Genomic DNA, 6,190 nt, shown 5'->3' on the forward strand with positions numbered 1-6,190 from the left:
GAAGGGCTAGAGGTGCTATAAACAATCGATATCCACGGAAATTAGTTCTTAAAAAATAACTAGCAGCGCTAAGGACCTCAGTAACAAATTTCAGCAAGCCACTGGGGTTAGCGTATCGTACTCAACCGTTAGGGTACCACTTACAACCGGTGCACCACCATCAGGGCGTAAAACAACACGGCTGGCGATTGCTCAGGAGCATGTCACCTGAACTCTTCAGCATTAGACTACTGAATTATTTACAGATGAGAGCAGGTTCTGTGTGAGGGTCTGAAGATGTGTAGAGGAGCGATATTTGGCTTGTAACGTTGTCCACCATGATGTCTTTGGGAGTGGCTCAATTATGGTATAGGATGGCATTGAAATGCAAGATCGTACAGATGGCAAATGGAAGATCCCTGAGAGCAAGATGTTACATGGATGGAATTCGGATATTCATTATTTGCCCTTTTGTCTCGCTGTTGGAGATGAGTTTGTGTATCAGCAGTTTAACGCCTGTCCTCACACTACCAGGATCACGTAACGGTTTTTCAGAGAGAAGAAAATGAAGTAGTGAATCGGCTTGCTAAGCCGCCGGACCTAAATCTGATTGAGCATGCGTAGGACTTGCCAAAGAGAGCAGTTAGAAAGAGACAACCTACTCTTTTAAGTGTCTATCAGCTCAGAGCTGCACTCAGCAAGGAGTAAGTGCATTGTGCTGTCCCAGCACGTCATCCGAAATGTTATTAGCAGTATATGGAACAGGTGCATAGAAGTCATAAGTAAAAGAGTAGAACCTATTAGCTACTTAAGAAACATTCTGTTAATTTTATTAAATTCGATATGTTATATTTTCTCTGACACTTATAGAGCCAAGTACTGTAATTTTTTTCATTAATTTTGATTATTGGTTGTTTGTAAAGGAGATTTGATTGGTATTTATAAATCTGCAATATTTCTAATAGATATACTTTGTCAATACTAAAAGTCTCTGTATTTTTTGTTCAAATTTTGACAAAAACATGTCAAAACCTCATTATACTTTAATTTTTGTAAGTGATATACTTAATACATCAAACAGTAAAATAAGTATGCTTTATGTACAAACAATACTAAAATAAAGGTTTGAGGTGTTGAATCTCCAAGATAGAAGACCACCAAATAAACTAAATAGAAATGATGCAATAAAGTACCGGTGTTTTGCTAACAATTATTATCCTAACTGAAGCCTTCTGAGAGCTTTATGTTGTTTGGTTGTATATAAGCTGTGATTAAGTTTTTAGGATTGGTTGAGATAACGTTAATAATTTTTTCAGTAATATTTCTTTATGCAGTGTGAAACTTCACTAAAGTCGAGAATACTTCATATACCAAGTTAGTTTTCTTAACATGTTACACACCAAAGTAACGTCGTTAAAACTCTTATAATCTGTGTTAAGACCATTAAAACTTTACTTACTGAGTCAAATTTATTAATACAGTATTCTATATTAACTTAACTGATTTGTAACACAGTGAGTTAAATTCGCTAACATGTCACGTGCTGAGATAATCACTTTTTATATTCTTAGTTCAGATAAAAAACACATTACTGATTTAACCTTGTTAACACTTTATATTTCCAGTTCACTTACAGTTATTAACACTATATTTTGAAGCAAACTAAATACCGTCAAACTCATAGTTAATTTTATTAACACTTTATGTTCTGAGTTAACTTAAATAACACTTAACTCGTTGAGTTAACCTAAGTAGCACCAATTGTCTCATTAAGTTAATATGGGTAATATTTTAAGGTGTGGGTTGTTATAGCTCTGGATTTAGGGGCTAACGAGCCGGATTTGCATCTATGGGATACTCTAAAATATTTAATTAACTTTAAATTGAGGGTGTGTTATAAGAGTGACAAACAATCTCTTAACATGGGTAGCAGGGTACTACTTACCAACTGTCTTTCTTCTGATCAGTAGTTCAATGTTAATGATTGAGCCAGATAGCCTTTGTATCTTTGCCGTAAATACGATTAACATCGTACATTGTGAATTAATTTAAGTGATACATAGTCCACTGAGTTACCTTAAAAACATTTTATATTCTGAATTATTTACAGAGTTCGTTTTCTGGACACATGATTTACATGTATATATCTTTGCCAACTGTTTGAAGATGTCATTGTTGTCGTTCGACCTTTAGTTTCACATTTTTCAGCTTAATACCTCATACTCATAGAATATGGATGTGCAAACACAAATTTTCATTAGCTATTTCAATCAATGTGCAAATTTGTTTAAGCAAACACGGCGACTGTAGCAAACAAACTTTAATATGCCAACAGTTCATTGATCAGTAAATCAAGTTGTCTTAGAAATTATTTCGAATATTAATATTTTCAATAAAGAAACGAGTGCAAAGTAACTACATAACCAATTGGTTTCTTTTCACGTTTAATATATAATTTTTAGAGAAAAAAATACGTTAGTTCAAAAATAATTTCAGCTGAATATATTTCTCCTTGAGTGTTCGCATGTGTTCACTGTTTGAAGATAAAGACTGATGACCCTAATATTTTACAGCGCTCTCTTCGTAACATCGTAGATCTAGCCTAACTAAACAGTGAGCACCGCAGGCTCACGATTGGAAGCTAAATCACTCCGTGACGCCTGTTACCAGATATAAAATGACACGTCAGACTGTAACTTTAATAAAGTTCGCGGTTAACCGCCCCGACCGCCGCCGCCTAACTGTAACACCTCTCACATATTTGCCGACCACGACGCATTCGTAAAAACGAACTGTCAGCAGAATGTTCGTGAGTACTCATTTAAAGCAAAGGGAATGAGAGAGATGGACAAGGAAATTTTTTTTTTATTTCTTATTTTACTTCAGGACTCTTCTTAAAAGCTGTTTTTCGGTTTCTCACTTTTCTGGTAGTTGATGGAATGCTTGTTGTCACAAACCAGAAATGGACATGAGTCTGAGAAAAAGAAGACAAAAACAGTGGAGTGACTCATGGGCCGTCGTGGGGGGTCAATCTGTCTCCTTTTATTTCTCTATTAGACCATAAGGAAGACCCGACGGAGCCAGCAATGCACACTGAAAAAAAAAGAAGTTTAACTCAAAACAGTCGGTAGGCGAAGTTGGCACTAGTGGCCTGTACCCCACATAGTAGCAGTAGTGGGTGGTCTACCTGAGTGGGGCTACAGTTAATAGGATTGATATAGTAACAGACAAAACGATTAAGATTCCATCCCTCAGTTTTGTTAGCTATTTGAGCTGATTGTTCCCCGAGATATTAGTTTAAAACTACGACATCACAAGAAAAACTTGAAAGAGACATACATCGGTATTCTTTACACTTGCAAAAGACAAGCACTAGTGGTTCAAATATAATCTTCACAAAAATCTCATGTGTGGACAGATATCCCGCTGTTTCTGCAGTAATATGACTCATTAACGAAATACCTATTTTTGCTTGCTTACATAACACTAGTAATTAACACCCACGCCTTTCTTTAAATAGAACAAATCACAATAATAATAAATCAGCCCTCTTAAGTGCACTCGTGTAAATAATTAGTATGTCTGTGAATAAGGTATTATTTTCGTGAATGTTTTTATCTCAGAATATTTGCTTGCTAGTTTCACTTAGAATCGCGCAGGGATTGCTGTGACAGTAGACCAATAAGATTCTAATTAGAATACCATTTATAATCTTTGATAATAAACAGGATCATTGAAAGCTATTGTTGAAATGCACGCCTGCTTGGTGAATAGACAATGTGATGTTTCGAGTTACTTCATTTATCTTCATTAGATATGATGCTGCTTTTAAGTTCTTTAAATTAATAGACAAACACGTAAGTATGACGCCTGATTTATTACCATCAGGCCTAATGAAGATATACAAGGAAACGTTTAAGATACTTCATCTGATCGTCATGGAAACTTTCAGATGAGCTGTTTTATTATCCTCAGAAAAGGTTTAAATACTTCGTCTGATAATCAGTTTGTAAGTTTTAACAACAACTCTCAATTGTTTCCTATCTTTGTACACCATTTCCCGATTTGTTTTCTGGTTGAACGGCGTAGCTGAGTGTAAACAACAGTTACACAATAAAGATTCTAGTGTTATGTAGCAGATTTCTAACCAATGATCCGAATACTGGTAGCGTTACTTTAGTTTTACCTAATCTATATAAAAGCCAGTGTGTGTCTTGTCACGATTGGTTTTTCGAAATAGGAGGAGTCATAAAAGCCAAAATACATTTATCTGAATAGACTGGTTGGTTGTTTTAAATTTCGCGCAAAGCTACTCTAGGGCTATCTGCAGTGTAAGACTAGAGGGAAGGCAGCTAGTCATCACCACCCACCGCCAATTCTTGGGCTACTCTTTTACCAACGAATAGTGGGATTGAACATCACTTTATAACACCCCCACGGCTGAAAGGGCGAGCATGTTTGGTGCGACGGGGATTCGGACCCGCGACCCTCGGATTACGAGTCAAACGCCTTAACACACTTGGCCATGCCGGGCCCTATTTGAATAGAATAGTTCGATTACTGTCTGTCTGTTACGATTTTAGTGACAGAGGTGCAAGAGAGACGTGAGGGAGGGATGCCTTGAAACCCTATAAAGGTACTAAGTGTTGCTGTGATAAACTTAAAAGTAAAGACATAGTTTGGAATCATCTAGCCTAGAGCAGCATGCATAAAATTTATGATGAAAATAAAAATATCGATTCAGTTTTAAACTTAAATCCCTCCTGAATTAAGTTATTTTCTGTTATATCACCAAAGTGTTTAATTAAAAAAACAACTTTTTAATCAGTGGGGACTAAATTATGAAATCAACACAGACAGTTCTTGTCTATAAAAACCTATTGTTTTATTTGTCATATGTTCTACACTCTAATATTTTAATAACTGTTTAGTTTTTTAACAGTTTTGGATATCGTAACATGGAGACTTACGGGTGTAAAGTTTTTTAAAGAATGAAGCAAGTAAGTAATTTGCAATACTGATCAAGTATTATGGCGATAAAAATATCGCGAATATGAAATGATGTAAATATATGATGGCACAGTTGTCCACACTTCCATTAAAGTTTATTTGGTTGTACGTTAAAAGCTCTGTAAGCCAGTAAGACACTTTTAAAACTCCTGTGTTAAAAATATATTAAAATAAGTGAATATGAATATGGGGTTTGATGGAGTTAATTAACGCGAACCTATGAAACACCCTATTCATATCGATCTTTGTAAATTTTTAACATTGATATTTTAATGAAAAATGCCTTACTGATTCACAAAGGATTTAACATACATCTTAGTAAGTTTTAACACAACAAAAATTTCGGAGTTAACTACTGAGTCATCATATATTTACTGTATTACGCATTCGCGACATATTTATTACTCTAATGCTTAACCATTTCGTTAAATCACTTACTTGCTTCATATATTTTCGAAAATTTATTGTTAATTGAACGTTTTATAGTGCAAAGCGGTCAGGCTTGGACAAGAGGTTAGAAAGCCTGGCAACAGATCTGAAAGTCCAAGGTTCTAATTGCAATATGTCGCTGAACATGCTCCGCGTATTTAGCTGTATAGGAATGCAATGAAAGTGGCAGTCACTTCTACTATTCAACTAAAATTAAACGTGTAGGCGGTGGGTGCTGCTGATTGGTTGTCTTCCTTCAGATCAGTAGTTCTAAGTTACAGATGGATATGTCTGAACCTTAGGTACATCTGACCCAGCAACTGTAGCGTATAAGGTGCTGTTCTGGCTAAACGTATTTAATATTATAGACGAATAAAACAACATAAAAATCATCCAGAACGAAAGAACAGCGTAATAATTATAAATTAGCAGCACCTGCCGCCTACACGGCTACTCTTAAGGGAATAGCAGAGCTGTATAAATAGATTGACTGGCACTTTTATAACGCTCTTACAGCAGTTAAATATGCATGTACTTTATTGGATAATATTATTGTAGTAGTCAGTTTGAATAGCTAAAACTGTCTTACTGTAAGTATTTAGTGGATAAACCTCGTAATGCAGTTGGTAGGAGTCTTAGTTTGTCAGTTATTCCTCAAATCGAATTCTCTTTGTATAAGTACTAAGATAGTACATCTTCTAAAAGAAAATAGTATGTTCACACACTGATAATTTATATGAAAAACGAAAAATTAATAAAAGTAATAGGTACT

At 35.3% G+C, this 6,190-nt stretch overlaps 1 protein-coding gene across 1 annotated transcript in view; it reads left to right on the plus strand.

Annotated features, from left to right (window-relative positions):
* LOC143254401 (cyclic AMP-dependent transcription factor ATF-3-like) overlaps positions 1-6,190 on the plus strand; it is a 99,088-nt gene that overhangs the window by 68,178 nt on the left and 24,720 nt on the right. The gene's annotated exons all lie outside the window — the stretch shown is intronic.

This window comes from Tachypleus tridentatus, chromosome 1 (assembly GCF_004210375.1).
Source record: "Tachypleus tridentatus isolate NWPU-2018 chromosome 1, ASM421037v1, whole genome shotgun sequence".
Lineage (NCBI taxonomy): Eukaryota > Metazoa > Arthropoda > Merostomata > Xiphosura > Limulidae > Tachypleus > Tachypleus tridentatus.